This window comes from Schistocerca serialis, chromosome 5 (assembly GCF_023864345.2).
Source record: "Schistocerca serialis cubense isolate TAMUIC-IGC-003099 chromosome 5, iqSchSeri2.2, whole genome shotgun sequence".
In the NCBI taxonomy this organism is placed as follows: domain Eukaryota; kingdom Metazoa; phylum Arthropoda; class Insecta; order Orthoptera; family Acrididae; genus Schistocerca; species Schistocerca serialis.
Genome location: NC_064642.1, coordinates 50630073 through 50653853, shown reverse-complemented (window position 1 = coordinate 50653853; position 23781 = coordinate 50630073).

The window sequence follows — 23781 nt, the reverse complement described above, 5'->3', positions numbered from 1 at the left end:
ATCTATTAGTTTCATCCCAGAACCATTGGCACCAGAAATGGATGTGAGTTTTTGTAGTTCACTCTTTAGGTGTTCCTTATCTCTGATCCTGTCAGCCTTCTTAGTTAAACTGTGCAGGGCGGATTTCTTCTGCGTTGGGTGGTGGCGAGAGGAGGCGTGTACGTACGTGTCAGTACTGATTGGCTTCCTATATACTCTATGGCCCAGTTTACCATCAGGCTTTCTGTAAACTTCCACGCCGAGGAAAGGCATTCTCTTGTATCTCCGTAGTGAATTGCATTCTGCTGTGCTGCTGGTTGAGGTGTTGGTGGAAATTTCGCATCTCTTCCTCTCCATGTGGCCAGATACCGAAAGTATCGTCAACATATCGGAGCCAACATTCTGCGTGTAGTGGTGCTGACTGGAGCGCTCTTTCTACAAATGCTTCTATAAAAATGGAAATGAGCATTTAGCGTCATTGGCCGGGAGGCCCCTTGCGGGGCAGGTCCGGCCACCTTGCTGCAGGTCTTATTACATTCGACGCCACATTGGGCGACCTGAGCGCCGGATGGGGATGAAATGATGATGAAAACAACACAACACCCAGTCCCTGAGCGTAGAAAATCTCCGGCTCAGCCGGGAATCGAACACGGGCCCGTAGGACGGCAATCCGTCACGCTGACCACTCAGCTATCTTTTTTTTTTTTTTTTTTTTTTAATGTTGTTGTACTATCGCATAAATAGTGTCTACAAAGTCCATATGTTGACAAATAGTGGCTAATTAGAAAATTAATTAATTAAGGAAATGAATAAAACTGAAAATTCCCAAATGAAAGACATGAAGACATTGCGGATAGTACAAATACAAAAGAAACATGCTCCTGTAGCAATGAAATGAAATTCGTGTCGGGGGCGACACCTGCTCACGACCCGACGTTCGATAGAGCAAGAGAGCCATCTATCGACTCGTTCTCCAGACGTTGGTGTAAGACTGGGTCGTCTTCTCGAAATTAACTAAGGGTCCGTAAGTGTGATCGATGTCTGTCTCGGCTTCTTCTTCTATCTCATCTCTCACCCGTCACACCCCATCTGGCCGGCGGGTCGGTAAATGTAAGTCGCAAGTAATTAGCGAAGTCTTGTCTATATTTCTTATGCTGTTGCAGCTTCGTGTGTCCATCCAGGAGAAAATGCCAAAAATCAATTTTGTCCTTTTCCGATTCGTTATACACGTAGCCCACCACCATTCCCCGCACCCATGTCACTGCATTGGTTTTTTGGAGCGGGAAATAATATTCTTGGGGGAAAAAAAGTGTGTCTGATGAAATTGTGTGAGGGGCGGAGCGTAACAGGAACGCCAATATCTGTTGTGCCAAGTGCCATACTGGAGCCGTCCCACTACATGTTAAACGATGTTCATCAGTGTCCACTGTTGCGCAGCCTAAACATAGTGGAGTGTCTGCCAAATGAATCGCGTGCAGCCGTTGATTCGTTGCGAACTTCCTATTTATCACCACATACCATGTTGAGCGTACCGACGTTGGGAGGTAAACGTTCCGTATAACGCGCCATATCTGTCGCCAGTTCTTGTCTGGGTACTTATTTTCCAGGGTATTCCTGGGGCACCGGCGCAGTAAGAGTTGGTATACGTCTCGCGTCGTCGGTAGTCGTGTTGTTGGGAAGGAATCTCTGACATAGCTAAGCTCCAAAAAAAAAAAAAAAAAAAAAAAAAAAAGACCTGAAATGTGACAGCTTCGGTGAAATATGGCCCACATCGACTGGGGGCAGCATTGAAGTGGGCGCTAGTACATCGGCCAACGCACCCGAGATATTGCGAAATTGACCGCGCCACTGTCGGAAAATCGTACTGACGAATAACGCCCGTGCCTTTTCATATACGTTCATTAGACCAAGTCCACCCTCTCCAGGTGGTAGCGTAAGCGTTGTGTATCGGATCTTAAACAGGTGTCCCACACTCACGTAGGGTCCGAAAGTTGCTTGTATCCGTGATGCCATTGTGCGCGTTAAAGGCAGGACATGCGCTACGTGAGTGAGTCTCGGTGCTAGGTATGCGTTAACATAGGTCACCCTCTGAATCATATTCAACGCTCTTAATTTCTGTAACAGCACCATTGTCCGCATCAGCTTCAATATGCGTCGGTAGTTATCCGCTGCTGTCCGCTGTACATCCGTGTGGAACGTAATACCTAGGCATTTTATGGTCTTAACCAAGATGAGCGGGCCTTCCTCCCCCGGTTGTAATCCTCGACCGACATTCATGCAGCGTGTTTTGTGTAGATTAAGCACGCTTCCTGCCGCCATCCCATATCGCTGTATCCATGCCAACGCCGTACGTACTTCTTCGCCTGTCCGTGCCACCAGCAACATATCGTCAGCATAAGCGCGGCAATAAAAGGTCAGTTGTGGCAACGGCACTCCCTCCAACCGTCTTCGGAGACCATATAGACAGGGTTCCAAAGCCATTGCATACAAAAATATCGAAAGGGGGCAACCTTGACGAACTGACCTTGAAATAACAATGTAGTCAGTGCCCCGCCCATTCACCGAGACCTTTGACCGTACGCCGTGTAACAGTCGCATGATCACTAGGATGAAGGCCTGTGGGATTCCCAATCTGCCCATCACCGCATGCAAAAAGGTATGATCCACTCTGTCGAATGCATGATCGAAGTCAACAGCGACGAGTGCTCCACGCACTCGGCATGCCGCTGCTAATGCGATGATATCTCGGTAGTCACTGAGCGCCGTATGTACGTTGCTCTTACCGCCGAGGCAAGTTTGATCTATGAGGAGTCTATCAGAAAGTGAAGACCGCAGGCGAGCCCCAAGGATGCGCGCGAAAATCTTATAGTCGCAGTTCAAGAGAGTGAGTGGTCTATAATCTCCTGGATTTCTGCCACCGCGTGGTTTGGGTATTGGGATGATGATACCCTCCGTGAATTCGGCAGGTATCTCAGTCTGCGGTAACAGGAGTTCGTTGTACATCTGAGTCCAGGTCCGTCCCATGAGGTATGCAAAGGCGCGGTAAAATTCAATTGGGAAGCCGTCCTGTCCTGGGACTTGTTCGGAGCCCCCCTGGCAATTGCGTCTGTCAGCTCGTCCTCTGTTATCGCTGTGATGAAAGTCTCTGCATCCAGTGGTGGTCCTCTATCTGGCATTTCCGAGATGACATCATGTAGTGTCTCGTGGTTCACATGTACAGGTCCATATAACTGGCGGAAATAGTCGTTAAACACATGCGCAATATCACGCTGGTGCACAACTTGCTGGCCAGTTTCAAAGATTAGGTCCCTGATCAATGTCCTGCGTCGTCGTTGGCGTTCACGTACCACGTGGTGCATGGAGGGGGTTTCGGCAGCAACTGTGTCCGCCAATCTCGCCCGGACCATTATACCTTCCATTCTTAGTCTCGTCAGCTGTAATAACTTGGCTTTTATCTTGCGCATGGCCGTGTGCCTTTCCGGCGATGGTTGTTGGGTCATCAGCTCCCTCAGCGCTGTAAAATAAAAATCAGCCGTTGTGCGGTTCCACTGCGATTTGTCCTGCCCGTATCGTATCAATGTTCTCCGTAACGTTGGTTTTGCGCATTTAATCCACCACTGGTGAACCGAGGTGTATGCTCGTTGGCGGCGAACGCAGGTCTCCCAGGCCGCCTCTATCGACCGGTGACATTCAGTGTCACGTAAAAGTTCACAATTCATTTTCCAGTGACCTTTACTCCGCCATATCTTCTGACGCGTTAGTGAAATCGTACAGACGTACGCCATATGATCCGTAAAAGCCGCTGGCCAGATTTCGGCATCCAGTATCGTCGTCCGTAGAGCTCGTGTCACGTACGCTCTATCAAGTCTACTCGCCGAGTGTCCCGTGACAAACGTATAACCCGGTCTGTCACCATGCTGCAGTTCCCAGGTATCCAGAAGCGCCATTTCGGTAATCAACGCACGCAGTTCCATGCATGGCACATAATGAGGTACTTGGTCCTTTTTGTCGACGACACAATTAAAGTCGCCGCCCACTATATAGTTATCAAAGCGTCCAGCGAACAACGGTGCTATCTCTTCGGTGTAAAAAGTCGCCCTTTCTCTTCGTTTTGTGGAGCCAGATGGTGCGTATAAATTGATGAAACGAACGCCGTCGACAGTGATCGCTATGCCGCGTGCCGAAGGGAGAGACCTGACGTCCTCCACTCCTATTCCTTCCCTGGTGAGAATCGCCACACCGCATCCACTTTCATCGTGCACTGAATAATGTGCCTCGTAACCGTAGAACTCTGGCGGCGATGTGAAACGCACTTCTTGTAGGAGTACAATATCCACGTCCGCAGCGCGTAACATATCTTTCAGCATTTGAATTTTAAGCGGTGTCCGTATGCCATTAATGTTTATCGTGGCAATTCGGTACGCCTGGCTTGTGTTCATCAGTTGTAGGGCGGTGTCATTAAGCGTCCATCTGCACCCCCGGCGCTCCTCAACACACTAAGTTGGTCAACATTTCCCAACCCCTCCCGGCCTCTGGCCAGGACTGTCCTCAATCGTCGCGTTCGTATTTTCATCCTGTTCCTGTTGGTCCATTTCTTGCGCCCAGTCCCCCAGCATATATCCGGAACTGGTCGAAGGATGGGAGGTAACGTTGTCATCGCTCTGATGTTGGACAGTTGTCATCTCCACTTCCGCCTTCCGGTCACCAGAAGGAGAGTTCAAGTTATCGTCGCTATGTAGTTCCTGCATCGTCATCTCGGTATCTGTTGAATCCACTGGTCTCAGGTCGAAACTGTCGTTGTCGTCCACTTTCCCCTCGGGACTATGGCTATCGTCAGCAGAAGTCAGTCGACGCTTCTTTCTTCTCTTCGGCGAACGCTGTTTCCGTTGCCTTGCTTCCGCATCGGCTGTTGGGGTTGCGTATCCTCCATCTTGGGTCTGGCCTATCACGCTCTCGGTGGAAGCACTGGCAGCCACCACGGATGAGCCTGGAGCGGCCGTCAGCTGCATCTCTTCTGTGGTGTCCTGTGTCTGCTGTGGTGGAACCGGTGGTCGGAGTTCCAGCCCGTTGGTGTCCATGTTCTCTATAGGGGGCAGCTGCTGGTGCCCACCGGAAGTCTCCCTCACGTCGCCTCTCAGGGCTTCCACAAAGGTCAACGGTAAGACAGTCGTCGGTTGTGGCGCCTGAACGTCATCCCGTGGAGTTTGCACTAAACGTCGCTGGAGGCATTCCGAGCGGACGTGACCTTCTTTCCCGCACCCCGAGCAAGTGCGAGGTTGCCCATCATAGATTATAATCGCTCGACAACCTCCTATGTACAAATAAGAGGGGACGTGCTTGCGCAGTTCTATCCGTATTTGTCTCACCCCATTTAAAACGGGGTACGTGGTAAAACTCGTCCATTTTTCGGCCACATGGGATAGAACTGTACCGTATGGTCGAAAGGCGTCGGTAACAAGTTCAGACGGGACCTCAAACGGAAGTTCGAAGACTCGTATAGTGCGGATCCCCATTCCCGCGTGATCGACTGTAACCGCACCAACATTCCCGTCGGCATGACAGAAACGATACCCGTTCGGTGATCGTTGTAGAAGTCTTTCGCAAGCAGCCTCGTCAACAAGCTTGACATAGACGACGCTTGAAACGAGCGATAAATTGATTCCCACGATTTCCTGTGGATCGATTTTTACTTCTTCTCTGAAGAAACGTTCAATCTCGTGTGCCTTTGGTCGTGTATAGTCGTTCGCCAAACTGAACTTCAAAGTCGTTTTTCTGTACGAGTGTGCCATCTCGTTCTAGACTCACAACACCGCACACGCGAAGCTGCTCCGGCGTAAACAAACAGGCGCGCGCACCACAGCGCGGCCGGCAGGCAACACGGTCCGCACTGTGTCACTGCCGAAGGCAGACTGCTATCGGGGCAGACAAATGCTTCCATGATGATTCTAAACATTTTGTAGTCACGGTATCAACAAGCCGGTCTCTCGTTTGGGGGAAACGTGTTCCGTCGCCGGGGTGAATATGCTGAGAAATAAATATTTGGACGTGAAGAATAAAGATGTAGAATGTTAATAAGGTTTAGTCTATTTAAAAAGGCTTAACAATTTTCAGATTAACAGTGCGGACGCACTACTTTTCAGCAGGCTCTTGTATGTTGTACAATGTTCAATGTGCACGAAACACTGGACATACCACCAGGTTTCCACAAAAGCTATTTCTTCGTCCTTACGTAAGTGTCTAAATTGTATGTGCTTAAGCCTGGGGGCAACTTACTGTCCTGGGAATCGTTTGTTGTGCGCTGAGATTTTGTGTGTTTCGTTGTCTGATAATGTACATTCGTTTGTTCATCTGTGGCACCCATCAACTATTCTGTTTTTTCAGCAAGAAGTGAGTGATCCCATTGGCCACTAATTATGTCAGAATGGTTTTAGGAAAGCTCCACGGGCATGAGAGCGCGTATGTCGCTCCCACATCACATGAATTCAGTCCCACTGAGCGCAACATGGACGTCAATTTATAAATCAGAATGGTTTAGCGGTTCTTTCACCATCATATAGAATCAGTGCCAGACGCGTCGCCGCAGTCATCAGGGCAAAAGGGGGTGTTACACACTAACGTGTATGCCACTGTCAGTGAAGACAGCTCCATCTCAACTTGTTTCCGAGGTAACATTACAAAAGAAACTTGATGCAGTGACGAATTGGAGGAAAAAGGTCTTTCCTCACAGTGGAACATGTCTGTAAGGGACCAAACAGCACAGTAACTGGATGGTCTTATCTGCATCTTCCGACGAGCTTTAGTTCTTTCAAACTATGTGGGGCGTCGAGGGCAGTGCGAAGAGGGCGTTGATTCAAAAAATGGCTCTGAGCACTATAGGACTTAACATCTGAGGTCATCAGTCCCCTAGAACTTAGAACTACTTAAACCTTACTAACCTAAGGACATCACACACATCCATCCCAGAGGGAGGCTCGAACCTGCGACCGTAGCAGTCGTGTGGTTCCGGACTGAAGCGCCTAGAACCGCTCCGCCACCGTGGCCGGCTGAAGAGGGCGTACGTTGAGGCTGGAGATGATGTAATGTTTACTGCAACAGAAAGTAAATACTGCAACGTCAACTGTATGGCCACATGTTGCGAGTCATGTCCTTGGCAAGTTCGGTAGTGTGCCACCAGTCAATTTGTTGCATGTACACACACACAGAGCAATTTTTATTTGTACATACACTGATAAACCAAAACATTGTCCGTCTTTAGAGCGAAATACATCACTGATTTTGCGTATCGCGGGCCGGCCGGTGTGGCCGAGAGGTTCTAGGCGCTTCAGTCTGGAACCGCGCGACCGCTACGGTCGCAGGTTCGAATCCTGCCTCGGGCATGGATGTGTGTGATGTCCTTAGGTTAGTTAGGTTTAAGTAGTTCTAAGTTCTAGGGGACTAATGACCTCAGATGTTAGGTCCCATAGCGCTCAGAGTCATTTGAACCATTTTTTGCGTATCGCAGACCCGACAGTTTGTTGATAGATTTGTGGAAGTATGTGGCATTAGATTTCTACGCACAGGTGATTAATTCGCGTAAATAACTGGACGCCGATTTGCGAAATCGTCCCAAATGGCTTCTATAGGATTTACATCGGGCGAATCTGGTCGCCGAAACATTGGAGTGACTGCGCTATACTACTACTCATATCGCTGTAGCACGGTTCTGGCTCCGAGACACAAACAATTATACTGCTCAAGGATGACTTTGGCATCGAGGAAGATATCAAGCATGAAGGGGTGCAGGTGGTTCGCAGCTGTCAGCGTGTCTTCGATTACTACCGCAGGTCACGTGAAAGCGCAGGAGAATGTCTCCCGTAGCATAATACTGCTGCCATCAGTCTGCGTCCGTTGCACGCTGCACGTTTCGAGCTGCTGTTGACCTGGATGACGGCGTTTGTGGAGACGACCATCGAATTAGTGTAGCAAAAATGTGGTTCACTCGATGAGCCGACACGTTTACATTGATCGACGTTCGAATCCCGATTGTCCCGTGCGCACTCCAGTGTTAATTGACGACGTCGTTGGGTCAGCATGTGAACAAGTAGGGGTAGTCTGCTACGGAGCTCCATGTTGAACAATGTACGATGAACCGTGTGCTGCGAAATACAGGGTGATTCAAAAAGAATACCACAACTTTAGGAATTTAAAACTCTGCAACGACAAAAGGCAGAGCTAAGCACTATCTGTCGGCAAATTAAGGGAGCTATAAAGTTTCATTTCGTTGTACATTTGTTCGCCATTTCAGCCAATAAAGTTTTTGGTCCCTTTTTCTTCGAAGGTGCTGCTGTAACTGGACTACAGTATCTGGAGATGTTAGAGAATTGGCTGTTCCCTCAGCTCGAACAAGAAGCACAACAATTCATATTTCAGCAGGATGGAGCGCCACCACATTGGCACTTATCTGTCCGTAACTACCTGAACGTCAACTACCCGAGGCGATGGATCGGCCGCAAGGCAGCCCGTGACAGAGCACTTCATCACTGGCCTCCAAGAAACCCTGATCTTACCCCCTGCGATTTTTTCTTGTGGGGGTATGTTAAGGATATGGTGTTTCGGCCACCTCTCCCAGCCACCATTGATGATTTGAAACGAGAAATAACAGCAGCTATCCAAACTGTTACGCCTGATATGCCACAGAGAGTGTGGAACGAGTTGGAGTATCGGGTTGATATTGCTCGTGTGTCTGGAGGGGGCCATATTGAACATCTCTGAACTTGTTTTTGAGTGAAAAAAACCTTTTTAAATACTCTTTGTAATGATGTATAACAGAAGGTTATATTATGTTTCTTTCATTAAATACACATTTTTAAAGTTGTGGTATTCTTTTTGAATCACCCTGTACTTGGGCGTGCACCAGCATTATGCTCTTTCGGCAGGGATGCCGCAGATCACCATGTACCTTATTGTACGGAGCAGACTAGCCTGCGAAACCCACGGTTTGTGAAGAGTCGTGGACATCCAACCGTTTACCGCCTAGTGGTAGTTTTACTGTCCTACCTCTTTTCGTAGACGCTCACGACAGTAGCACGTGAACATTCGACCAGCTTCGCCGTGTTCGAGATACTCGTCCACATGCTTTGCGTAGTAATAATCTGTCCTTTAGGTGATCCCCCATCTACCTCTGCTGCTCTTACACACTTTTCATAGCGCGTCATGTGCCCATAGCGTCACTCGGCGGCATCCAACCTCGTGGTGAGCAGTGGTCGTAATGTCTTGGCTTATCAGTATAAGTTCCATGTATGAAACTGTCAGTCACTTCACCTGTATTATAAAGATTTCCAGACTAATTTTTCAGTATTCACAATGGGAATCTGTGTTATAGGAACCTACGATGCAGACCACGATTATACACGATTAATATTCCGATTCGAGTGAGGATGAACGAAGGGCAAAAATTTCGTCCCCAAATACTGTTGAAAGTGTGGGCAATATACTTCTTCAGGGGCATGTTCTGATAGGGATATGCACACCGTGTGCACATGTGCGTGTGCTCTTATATGTCAAAGAACAGATTGTTACTACGCAAAGCATGTGAACGAGTATCTCGAACACGGCGAAGCTGACCGAATGTTCACGTGCTACTGTCGTATATATATTTGTGTGTGCATACAGAACTTTGTTGCTTTCCTATAAACTCTTAGAATTTTACCACATAACATTTATACCGCAATGTAGTGGATGCTTGCACATAAAATGAGTCAACTGAATATCGTAAAATGAAGAATATTATTTTGAGCATGCCTGTTATAAAGAGAGAAGTTAATAGAGAAAAAAACGATGAAAAAATCGCTAATTGCTGCTTGCCTTAGCCCCAATTTTCATTTTTTGGGACATTTTCGCCTTCATGTAGTAAGATACCATTTTGCAATGCCATCGTAGAATTATTTATTGAAACAGAGACCCTTTCCATACGATCAAGTGAAAAACCTAGAAATTACAGGTAGCTATAGCGATCCCTTTTATCCCCTATAAGAACTAGTGACGTGTGAACGGTGACAGCTGCCTTGCATCTATCTCTTAGAATCTTTAGTCAGTGTACATTCCAGATAGCGAGTGAAAATTGTTAAGATTCATTCGAAAAAATTGTAGAGAATTCACGGTACTAGTGAACAGGACCTGTGACTAACATTGGCAGGGTAACAGACTTCGACAGTCAGAGGTTACGCGACCCTGAATTTCTAATCTAAAAGTTAAATATGTCTTAGCTCAACAACTAGGGTAAAATGATTTGGCAGTATTTTCAGCAACGCGTTTTGTTCTATTAGAGAAAAATAACAAAGTTGGCGTAATCAATTTTTTTAAGTAATTGCGTACGTGAGCCACATTTTATAAACGTATTACACTGTTCTTATTATTGGCACTGTTCATAATTGTACACAAACTTGAATCATACATATGTTTTAGAATAGGTAAGGTAATTCTGCGGCAGGAGTAAGGTAACTTCGGAGTACGAGGTTTTATTCACCCTATTGCATCGGATACCTTCGTCGGTTGTTCAGAAAATGGTTCAAATGGCTCTGAGAACTATGGGACTTAAATTCTGAGGTCATCAGTCCCCTAGAACTTAGAACTACTTAAACCTAACTAACCTAAGGACATCACACACATCCATGGCCGAGGCAGGATTCGAACCTGCGACCGTAGCGGTCGCCCGGTTCCAGACTGTAGCGCCTAGAACCGCTCGTCCACCACGGCCGTCTCGTCGGTTGTTTTTGGCAGCTGTAATGCTAGGGTGTTGAGCAAAAAGTGCATTGTGTCCATGTCGCGCCTATTTTTTTTTCTCTCCTTCACATCAAATATCACCTTTCTTGTTGCCTGGACGTTGTTGTTGTTTGAGTGAACTGGCCACCATTTGTGGGATATCGTTTACATTTCTGGAACTGGAGATAGATGGACTACACTGATGATTGTCTTCAACTACACTGAGACACTTGGCCATTGGATCCACGTTCTTCTTGCTCTGCTGCGTTGTTTTCTCCTTAGCTGCGTCATGAACCTTGAACAGATCTTCCCCGTATACTCAAACGAAAATTTTCTTTAAATTTTGACGGCCACGCAGGGAAGTTTTCTTACTTCTTTCACGGTTAATCCAAAGCCCAACTCATGCGTCTCAACAGTGGAGTTGTCAACATGCTACTCTATTTCGGCTGGTAATGAAGATGACTCGCCCAGTTTCTGCATTTGTAGATGTTGAGTGCCTTCATGTCCAACAAAAGTTTTTAACAGTATTGTAGGCGGTACGAGGTAGTTCTGATGCTTTATACATAGCCCTATTGCCTTATTTCACTCTTCGAGCTGCACCTTTGAGATTTGGAACTTCGTAAATTCTGTACACTCTTTCACTTTTCACTTTATACATTTCTTTAGACTTTAATCGCACACCCTTTCCTTTATTATCAGTAGCTGTCTTCTTAGAGTCTTCTACATTGTGGGTCCATAGCCGCTGCAATTTTTTTCAGGGAACTAGTTGTCCTGCGAATGGTGTTTTTATTTTTAAAATAAACAATTCATTTCATGACTTTCCACTATCAGCTAATTTTGCCCCTTTGGGCTATCTGGTAGTGAAACAAATGACAAAAGCTACAGCAGTTTCAAGAATAGAAAAATAAAGTCAGGAGTATACGTAAAAAATTCTCACATCAGTCACAGTGAAAAAAACTAATCATATAGCTATTTTCCACACCTTAGTATGGAGGAAGCTCCATCTAATGGTACTTCTAATAAAGGTTGCTTGTGAACCTGGTGGTAACGGACGCAACTTGCGTATAGATCACTAGCTACCACAGTTCTTGTTAGAGACCATGATTAACCAAATCCCAAAATAGTTTCTTTAAGCCCATCTCTACACAAGATGGTTGCGGGACCTCGACTGTTCAGTGTAAAAGTCAAACCAAAACACTTTCAGGAGTCTAAATTTCCAGTTTTATTTTATTTCTGCAACTAGTTTCAATGTTACCTTACGCCACCTTCAGGTCCCTTAACGACGCGTAGGAAGAATCCCACCTCTTATACATTCGAAACAGGGAGCAGCATTTACTTATATCCGTATATTTCTTCTTAACACACTGGTCCCTTGCCGACTCAAAGTAACAATCGATGGGATCACTGTAAGAAGAAATCTACGGACATAATTAACTGAATGCTGGTATTCTTTCTTCCTACACGTCGCTTAGGGGCCTGAAGATGGTGTAATGCAACGCTGAAAGTAGTTGCACAAGTAAAATAAAACTGGAAATTTTGACTGCTGAAAGTGTTTTCATTTGACGTTTTTAAATCCTAAAAAGTTCCAAATAAAATATACAGTCGTTACTATTTATAGCGACGTATAGGCTACAACAGCGAAACCTAATAATCTCTTCTAAATCCATAATAACGCATCGCTCATTCTGGCCTATCGTATAAAATGACGTATATATAACAAACATATGTTTGTTATATATTTGGGGATTATTGACAACACTGTAACACTTATTTTAAAACCCTTGTTTAGTGTATATTGTTGGTTGCAAATCAGTGTGTTAAACGGTCATTGCAAGCGTCGCTTTAAGGATGTCGCAAAGAAGAGGAAGGTCATACGTAATATGGTGATTAGAAAATGGGGAAACAAACGTCATTAGCGTGAAAGAACTGGGTGTCTCAACAAAGCTGTTTCTATAATTTGGAGAGACATAAACGAAATAAAGTCTATTTTGGAACACAGTTCTCAAAAAATCAAGCGAACGAGATCATTTGAGCACAAAGATATTGAAGGAGCTTTACTTTCATGCTTTAAGTAGCAAAGATCAAATAACGTGCCGATAAATGGACTTATTCTTCAAGCGGAAGCCAATGAATTTGCGCGTCTTATGAGAAATACGAACTTCAGTTGTTCTTCATCTTGGGTACAAAGTTTCCAAGCTCATCAGATATCACTGGGAAAATCTGAGGCGAACCTGCCGGTGTATCTGATGGCGCAACAGACGGATGGCTATCTAAGAAATGGCCTGTTCTGTGAAGGTTACAAGCCAGATGATATACTCGAAGCTGATGAAACTGGCTTGTTGTGCGTTAGCCAATAGCAGCACAGAATGCTTACTGCCCAACGCTACAATTTTCCCCTTGCTAAGAAATCATTGTAAGCGCACTGTAAACTAGAGTGCGTTCAGTCGGAGTTAATATTCCAGGCGGAGCAAGTGGGTGGAGAAACTGCGAAACTGTTGTAGTCTAAGCGCATTTGTAAGTTCATGTTGCTAACCACTGTACCTGTTCAACACTTAGGAGCAGGAGTAGGATCACCGCAAGACGGATCTGTTGTTTCAGAAGTCAAAATTGAGTTTGTTACGATAAAACGAAAGAGTCTGTTAGAAGGTCAAGTCTAGAGAACCAGCAAATGTGTCTTCCGCTCGCCTTTCACCTGCTAGACGCAGACACCACAATCGATGTTCCTCAACTAAATGAAGGAGCGAAATGTGCAGACGCAGTCAAACAGACAATTTACATGGGAGGGAATAATGGTCCAGGGCAAACCCAAGTCCATATTGAATCTTCTCAAATTTACACACGATCGCGAAAGCTGTCCAACACATACTAAGTATTAGTTCGCTATTCGGCTGTCTAGAGGACGACGCAGTAAAGTCAGCTACATTCCTGCATCCCAACAGGCATTTCCATTCGAACAGTTCTTACTGTTAGCCGGAAACGTGAATCATACCCTACACAGGCCGCCACAGTGCGCCAAGCACGCATAGACAGAATCGTCCTAGCAAACTGATCACATATATATTTTATCACTGTACTTACAACTAAACATTACGATCGTGGTCTCAATTGGACGACATTCGACAATGAGTGAAGTGTCGGAAATACACGCGGTGACGACTGTGGCTCTGGAAATAGAAATATCTCTACCATTCTTATGACTTGACATACACTTCCCTGTGCTGTCACATTATTCCACGTAAAATCCATAGCTTCCTTACAAGTGAACATAGTTATTTCCTTTGCACATGTCGGAACACAAACACATACTTTACAAGCCTGATGCTCAAGGTGAACGTATCATTCATCCCCGACTACTAAGTACAGGGCTATTACAAATGATTGAAGCGATTTCATAAATTCACTGTAGCTCCATTCATTGACATATGGTCACCACACACTACAGATACGTAGAAAAACTCATAAAGTTTTGTTCGGCTGAAGCCGCACTTCAGGTTTCTGCCGCCAGAGCACTCGAGAGCGCAGTGAGACAAAATGGCGACAGGAGCCGAGAAAGCGTATGTCGTGCTTGAAATGCACTCACATCAGTCAGTCATAACAGTGCAACGACACTTCAGGACGAAGTTCAACAAAGATCCACCAATGGCTATCTCCATTCGGCGATGGTATGCGAAGTTTAAAGCTTCTGGATGCCTCTGTAAGGGGAAATCAACGGGTCGGCCTGCAGTGAGCGAAGAAACGGCTGAACGCGTGCGGGCAAGTTTCACGCGTAGCCCGCGGAAGTCGACGAATAAAGCAAGCAGGGAGCTAAACGTACCACAGCCGACGGTTTGGAAAATCTTACGGAGAAGGCTAAATCAGAAGCCTTACCGTTTCGAACTCATTGATGGGGACATGCTGCGCCGAGTGTGGGAGGAACTTGATTATCGGCTTGATGTCTGCCGAATCACTAAAGGGGCACATATCGAACATTTGTGAATGCCTAAAAAAACTTTTTGAGTTTTTGTATGTGTGTGCAAAGCATTGTGAAAATATCTCAAATAATAAAGTCATTGTAGAGCTGTGAATCGCTTCAATCATTTGTAATAACCCTGTATAATACTCTGCCAATAATTGATTGCAGGCGATATGAAATAATACTGAGAGAAAGTCTGCGATTGATGGACGTGTCTCATAAGTTGTTCCTGCGAGTGGTACCACTGTGTCTTAGAAAGAGAGGCGTAATCGTCTTACAAAAAGCCAGATGTTAAAAACACCATCATCACGACCATATTACTATTACAAGCGGTCTTGATTCTACAGGTGTATATAAGTATCCATGTTAAAAGCTGTACCCGCTTTATAAGTCGACTTACGGCATTACTTTAGAATGAACTCGTTCTTCCAGTCAAATACCACGGCACTGTATATAGACGGTGATCGCTGGAGTGTATATTATCAGATCAAAGGTGTTGTTACGTGTAGCCCACGATGCAAACTCGTGATAAAATCATGGAATTTTGAAAGTGATTTGGCTAAGGAACGTGTAACCTCCCCCTCACTTATCGACCTTAATGACAGTGAAAAATTAAACTGCGTGTACCTAATGGAAATTTGGGAAAAGCAATCGTCACCGAAGTTAATTTGTCGGTAAAGAGGGAGGAAAGGGTTACATCTAAATGAAAGGAAAAATGCAAATGAAACTGGTGGAAATTAATTTTGAAAAGGGGTAAAGTTAATAAAGAAAGTAAATGTGCGGCCGTTACGTTAACAATTAACTAGCGGTAATTAGATATTTGAGATTTGGGGGAAATTACGGTCGCCAGTCCTAAGGACAATTACTATAGTAACTGAAAAAAGAAAGGTTATTACACATATAATTAGCACTAGAAGCGTGGCAACTGAAGGTTGACACGTGTAGTGTGAAAACTGAAAGTTTGTCGGAAGTAATAAATTTCGCTACACTCTGACTTAATTTAGCAAAAGAATTAATAAAACCGGAAAATTGAAAGTTAATTTAGTGACTGAAGTTAATAGTGAGCTTCCTTTCTGAAGCACATCGAAATTCAGTAAAATACGGTTAGTCTTGGACTACCTCAACAATCATTTCAAAAGCTACTTGAATCTACGCAATTTAGAAATAAGAGATTTAACTTTGAACTTGAATTAAATGATTATGAACAATTAACAATAGTAAAATTTAGTACGTACCAAGCTGAGCTGCAGTCACAGGTAAGCTAGAATACGGTAACAAAACTCGCACTCTTAATTTGTGCTTGTGTAATCTAAATATTGTAGCCAGCTATGAATACCTTAACTGAACTTTGAAATTAAAGCAGTGAAATCGAATGATGCTGTCGTTTGAATTTCAACGACACTCGGGTTCATTCCGGAAAAGGAAGGGACCCTGCTTGGTAATGCAATTGGGACAATGAGCAACAAAGGTTCATGCTAAGTTGCTGTAATTTTGTGATGCAACAATTTTAAAAGTTTGAAAAGCTGAGGTCTGCCATACGGTTCTAAAACTTTACGTGCTTCCAGTCTTCCTTGTTGGTTGATTGAAGGTTTGAAGTCGTCGATCGAGGAGGTGGCGACAGTCACTCATTGTCGGCCGTCGCTGTTGCAGAAGCTGGATGTTGGCGCGCCTTCTTCTCGACACGTCACCAGGCGAAACGGGCTCTTGATGTGCGCCAGCTAATGCTTCCCGTCCGCGACACCGTGTCAGAAACTATCATAGCAAGACGAGCGCAATTACATGCTGCCAAAACCCGAAAGCGCGGCAACTCGCGGGAGCGTCACACAACACACCTGCTCCACTCGCTACTCCAGGCAGACTCCCTCTGCTCTGCCCGCGCTCCACGCGGCAGAGTTAACACTACCAAAGATCCTAAACACTTTGGTTCTCCACACGACCTATCGATGTATTCGTTCGATAGCATAGTTTTCCCTAGGCCAGACCCAGCGTATAAATACAAATAATATTCACAAAACAAACCAACATAAATGCATAAATATATATATACAAACAGTAAAACTATTACAATATATAAAGAGACAGAAATGTCATGTCTTCAGGTGACAAAATAAGGAAAAATCTATAGTACAATAGATGAAAATAGAAGGATATGCATTTCCGGCGTTACAAACGTGGTATGAAAGCGGTATTTGAACTCCCTCATGCCACCACTACATATTTCTCCAGTATTTGTAACGTAATGTGTCTCGATGCCATGTCAGAGGTTCTGCGATATTTCCAGTGGGCTATAGGCGAACGTTGATTGAGAAGGATCACAAACCTTAAATGGTGTGTAGATTGAGGCAGTAAGAAATGTACAAGTACTTTTCAGATCTCTAGTGTTACACTAACCCAGTAGAAATGCTGTCTGGGGTTTGGAATCAAGTCTTTCCATTCAACCACATACCTGTCCTTAAATGATTACTGCCACTAGTGAATCATATTTCTGGCGCTCTCGTATCTCGAAACGAGTCATCTTTTTTGCACCTATCAGCTACAGCAATACTTTAGATAGTCCCTATACCTCCTACAACTGCTGCCGTTTCTGCAGCTGTGTGCATCTGATTATTCCAGTTTAAGTCGGAGCTGAGCAGACGTTGGAGGGAGCTATAACCACCACATTCTGCAACTCTTGTAAAAACAGAGTGATCTAAGTTAGTGCGATGGAGTCGTGTTCTGACCATTTGTGGAAATGGGATCATGTTCTCGTAGCTCTGCCAACAATGAACGATGTGTAAGGTCAGCACCAAACGAAGCCTGCTCCTGCAAAACGAGGTAGTAGAAAAGAGAATAGGGGATATGGGGGAACGCCGATGACTTTGCTACTGCATTGTGGTGCGTCCCCAAACTACATACCAGTACTGACCCTGTGTCATTGTATGAAACCTCGTTTTTTTTTCTGCTGTAACACGCTTCTTACATTGCCATACATTTTGTTTTTTTCTGCTATGACTTTGAGGTCTGTGTCAGGTTCTGAACTGACATTAACTGACATTAACACGTTCTGACCCATTGCTTCTCAGAGAAAACTAGACATTGCATGGTGTAAGTCAAGTTGTTATTGCTGCTACTATAGCACAACATACACACTGGATGATTTTAAATAAAAGACAGTTACAACATAAGGAAACTGGAAGATCTGGGTGGCATTGTGGGGAGTTCCCAAACTGCTGTTCAAAGATGATTGACGACCTCTGCATCGAAACTCATCTGTCAAAGTGACAGAATAGCTGATGGCTCTGCAATCCATTTCGACTGATTCCTCATATTGCAGTCATGTAAGCGATTATTGTTTCGATGCTGGCCATCCCCAGAAGGTGTTGCCTCTCCACCAAAACTCTTACTCCAACTTAAACAAGTGATGTCGTTCAATCATTATGTCGTAACCAACAGCGTACTAGTGGACGGATGGGATGGAAAAGACACTGTCGATGTACTGAAATAATAAGCATCACAGTTGATGTTGTGAACAACTTTAACAATTTTACAGTAATTTCAACACCCACCAGTGATGCAACAGCATGTTTCCCGATTTCAGTATCGTAGCTAAACTGTCCCTTCTCTACTTTGCGAGTATCATTGCGAATGTAGATAGATGACTGTGCACTACGTCTATTCATTGTTAATTCTCGAACATATACATCATCAAAGTGTGCCAGACACCACTCTACATATTTCTAGCACAAGTATAGTGCTTAACTTACGGTCTATCTCTGTGTGGATGGGAGTTACAGAGCATTCTCGCAGTCTCAGGATAAAATTATGGGCTGAAAGACCCGCATGAACTGCCGGACCGTTACCGATTTAATCTGCGGCTGACCAGAAGTAGACCGCTATATTTGGCGACTCGTGAATGAATGGAGCTTGCCAAGTCCTCGCCAATACAAGTCGACAAGATTTCTCAAGACGCGCCCATGTCGAGGAGGTTAGCACCCGTTATCGTTGTATAGTAGTAGATTTGAAAATGCTGTGATGTAATAGCAGACAGTTAAGAAGAACAAGAAATGGGTGGTTTTTATGCATGATGGAGCTCCAGACGGATGGAGTTCGAAGCACTTTACGTAAATCAACTACCCTATCAATTTTAAAGTATTGTTCTAGTGTCTGGGATCAGTACCAGGAGGGCAATGTTCAGAGGGAACATAAACACACGCACTCCTAAGACGACATAGTTCTGCATTTAAAACAGGCTATAATGTTAGATCACTTCAGTTTCCAACCTATCAGTCATGTGAAATGAAGCGCTGTTAACATTCCACTGTAAGAAATATATTTCCAGTGCATGACATGTAAGCTTCCTGCAGGTTTCACTACGATAAACTATGGTAACAAACTGTAAAACGAAAAAATTACTTCCATAACATATCGATTATGTGTGATATGTGCACAGTGTAGCTTTCCAGAAATGTATAGCGTCCACTGTTCACATCCGATCACTGTTCAGAAATTATACTATGCTCACATCAGTCCTATATAAAATGATCGTTAGTAACAGAGCATACCTCTCACAAGGAAACAGAGAAATGCATAGCAGCGGCGTCCGACATGTAAAATTACAAGTCATGCCGAAACTAAACCTGTAAACAGCACATCTGTCAAGCATATATATACATGGGGATTACAGTGTCTCACAAACTCCTATCACTAACTTAGTTATGAAACTGAAGTATCAATTTTACATCGAAGATGCGACAGGGGAATGGAGTACATCGCACAAATCTCGTATGTTTAAAGGAATGTGTCGAAACAGGATGGTCACGTTTCATCACACATGAGATGGAAGTCCTCTGATGACCAAGAGGTTTACTGTTAGGATCGCAAATAGACACTGCTCTAAGACCCACACAGAACATGTGGTTGTATACGAGTCGAATGCAGGCTATTTCACACAACTGATGCATCCTGACAGAACATCAGAATAAAAAGGTCAATTGACCCGCAGCAACTTCTCCCTCTATCCTTCTACATGCATCATCAGTCTACCATTAACTCATACCCTGTTACAATTCCATCTCAACCAACCACTCCATCCACTCTGTGTCATCCTTTAATGTAGATGCAAGTACGTTTAGTGACAGATAGTTCTCTGTCTTCCTGAAAAGCGTCAAATACAGTAGTCAACACGCATGTATCACTAGTATCTCAATAGACATAAAGTAGAACGCTGCCTCGACGGAAAAAAAGTGACTTTCCCCGGTTCCCTTCACTTCCATGTCGACATTGTCTCGGATTCATCTTGCGGTTGCATACTTGTTCCCATGTACAAATTGTTCTGCGCCAGTCAGAAGACACACAAGTACCTTTCCCGCATTTCGGTGTATTTTCTCTCAATTTATACGTATTTTTCGCAATTCTATCTATTTTATGTCTGTTCTACGCATGCGATCAAGACATAACCTCTCGTTCCGTGTTCTAAAATTGCTTGTAAATGTAGCAAAGCTCCCAACACCTAGCGCAAATGCTTTGATCGGGAGGCATAGTGTATCACTGTACTCGATGGTGTCCAGTCGCTTCCATCCCACATATTCCACATTTGCAGAGCGTGTGCTGTTTTCTGTATGTCTGTGTACGTGCATGTGTCAGACGGCTCCCAGGACCCACAGTAGACCCGAGTTAGTGTTCAAGTGTGGATCCACTGTGAGTAATATCCGGAGTGATTTTGGGACGTGGCTCCACAATGTGCCATTTCCGGGATAGTGTTTGAAAGTGGATCCACGATTGTAATATTTATTTGTAGGTACAGTGGTAATATGTATATGTGGTCAGTTTGCTAGGACGAATGATTCACGTCTCCGGTTAGCGGTAAGAACTGTCTGAATTGAGTGCCCTGTTGGGATGCAGGAATGTAGTTGACTTAACCGTGTCGTCCTCTAGACGGCCGAATAGCCAACTAATACTTAGTATGTGTTAGACAACTTTGGTGATCGTGTGGAAATTTGAGAAGATTCAATATGGTTGTGTGTTTTGCACTGGACCATTATTCCCTACCATGTAAATTGTCCAGCTGACTGCGTCTGCACATTTCGCGCCTTCATTTGGTTGAGGAACATCGATTGTGGTGTCTGCGTCTAGCAGGGGAAAGACGAGTGGAAGATATGTTTGCTCGTTCTCTAGACATGACGCTCTAATGGCCTCTTTTGTTTTTCGTAACAAACTCAATTTTGACTTCTGAAGCAACAGATCCGTCTTGCGGTGATCCTACTCGTGCTCCAAAGTGTTAAACAGGTACAGTGCTTAGCAACATGAACTTAAATATGCGCTTAGACTACAACAGTTTCGCGGTTTCTCCACCAACCTGCTCTGCCTGTGAAAATTAACTCCGTATGAACGCACTGTAGTATATTTTGCGCTCACAATAATCTCTTAGTCAAGGTACCAGTATATTTTCCGCTCACAATAATGTCTTCGTCGAGGGAAAATTTCTTGATCTGAGTCGTGAAAGCTTTGCATGGAATGCACTGACGCAAACACCGACTTGGTGGTCTGAATATATATAAAAGACACCACTGTATGCTGGCCGGATTTACTAGTAGCGAAAATGCCAAAACGTTTCTTGGAAGTGGTGAAATCAATAAACCAGTGAGACTCTATAGCTTTTTTAACTTGTAATTACATCCTTTATTCGATGAGAAATAAGGAATGGTGGGTGGGCTTTTTTGCAGTGCAAAAACGACACCCAGCTGGTGCAAGTGTGCACGTATCATTTTTTTTTATACACCTATAATTGATAGTCAGAAATGTTATGCTGCTGTGTAGCTTATGTTAATTGCAGAACACTAGGTTAATCTGCAAAAAACGCAGTACAATAGTTTAAGGGGATGGGCGACAAAGGAAAATGAGCCTGAAGTGGCATTCAAAAGCATGTGAAATTCGAAAAGTGTACCAGAAAATGGTAGGAAGACATAACCAATTACTTAATTTGGTATCAAAGGCGGTACAACAGTTTAAGGAAATGGGGGCGATATGGAAAACCACTTAACGGAACAATAGGGTAAGTGCCGCCAAAGGGCCAAACATTTGGTTAAGACACCCAGAATACAGTGCTGAACATTAGGTTATGCAACATGTCTACCCCATGTAATTACTTCTTACAAGACCTACATGTTTCCAGACAACAGAGAATAATGAGAAAGAGAAATCCAGCCCACACAAACTGATTTTTTTATAAGTAAACAATATAACCTTGAATTTCCTATTATGCGTTACTCCCTCTCCATGAAAGAGCCATCAATTTCCTTATATTCCATAAACTGTATTGAATCCGCTAAATTGTTTAAATAAACAATATTCCACACATCGTCTAAATTGTTTAAACAATATTCCTTACACAGCAATCGATTTCCAGACAAATGCTTTAATTAACTAAATAAACTATATTCCTAAACTGCCACAAATAATTAAATAATATTCTACACATTGTCTAGAGTGTTTAAACAATATTCCAAACATAGCAGCGAATTCCCTCCAAATGACAGATCAGTTGATCAACTGCATCTTTTTGCTGCCAATTTCTGGGAGGGAGGGTGGGTGGAGAGGGTGTTTACCAGAGGGGGAGAGGTTAATTAATTGATTAATTTAATTAAGTAGTCTATCAAATTAATAAGAGTGGAATGGGCTATTCCAATAACTCATACCCGAAAGTGTGCTTGCAGCAGTGTGGGTTAAGGAACTGTCAATCAAAAGGAGGGATCCTTTTAGCAGAACAATATGTTAAGGACGGGTCAATCGAAGGAGAACAAGGTTTGCCCCTGAGTTCATACGAACCCCTGATGTAGGCAACGTGCACTAACAAAATGTGCTCGCTCTCTCTTTGTTCCACTACTTACACTACTGGCCATTAAAATTGTTACACCAAGAAGAAATGCAAATGATAAACAGGTATTCATTGGATAAAGATATACAAGAACTGACATGTGATTACATTTTCACGCATTTTGGGTGCATAGATCCTGAGAAATCAGTACCCAGAACAACCACCTGTGGCCGTAATAACAGCCTTGATACGCCTGGGCATTGAGTGAAACAGAGCTTGGATGGTGTGTACAGGTACAGCTGCCCATGCAGCTTCAACACGATACCACAGTTCATCAAGAGTAGTGACTGGCGTATTGTGACGAGCCAGTTGCTCGGTCACCATTGACCAGACGTTTTCAATTGGTGAGAGATCTGAATAATGTGCTGGCCAGGGAAGCAGTCGAACATTTTATGTATCCAGAAAGGCCTGTACAGGACCTGCAACATGCGGTCGTGCATTATTCTGATGAAATGTAGGGTTTCGCAGGGATCGAATGAAGGGTAGAGCCACGGATCGTAACACATCTGAAATTTAAAGTCCACTGTTAAAGGCCCGTCAGTGTGAACAAGAGGTGACCGAGACGTGTAACCAATGGCACCCCATACCATCAAGCCGGGTGATACGCCAGTATGGCGATGACGAATAGACGCTTCCTGTTGTGCTGGTAGAAGAGCCAACACCGTGTTACTAGAGGAGGCCGAAATGCACGCGTTTTAGCTAACGCAGGTTGGCGTGAGAAGGGAAGAACTACACTCCTGGAAATGGAAAAAAGAACACATTGACACCGGTGTGTCAGACCCACGATACTTGCTCCGGACACTGCGAGAGGGCTGTACAAGCAATGATCACACGCACGGCACAGCGGACACACCAGGAACCGCGGTGTTGACCGTCGAATGGCGCTAGCTGCGCAGCATTTGTGCACCGCCGCCGTCAGTGTCAGCCAGTTTGCCGTGGCATACGGAGCTCCATCGCAGTCTTTAACACTGGTAGCACGCCACGACAGCGTGGACGTGAACCGTATGTGCAGTTGACGGACTTTGAGCGAGGGCGTATAGTGGGCATGCGGGAGGCCGGGTGGACGTACCACCGAATTGCTCAACACGTGGGGCGTGAGGTCTCCACAGTACATCGATGTTGTCGCCAGTGGTCGGCGGAAGGTGCACGTGCCCGTCGACCTGCGACCGGACCGCAGCGACGCACGGATGCACGCCAAGACCGTAGGATCCTACGCAGTGCCGTAGGGGACCGCACCGCCACTTCCCAGCAAATTAGG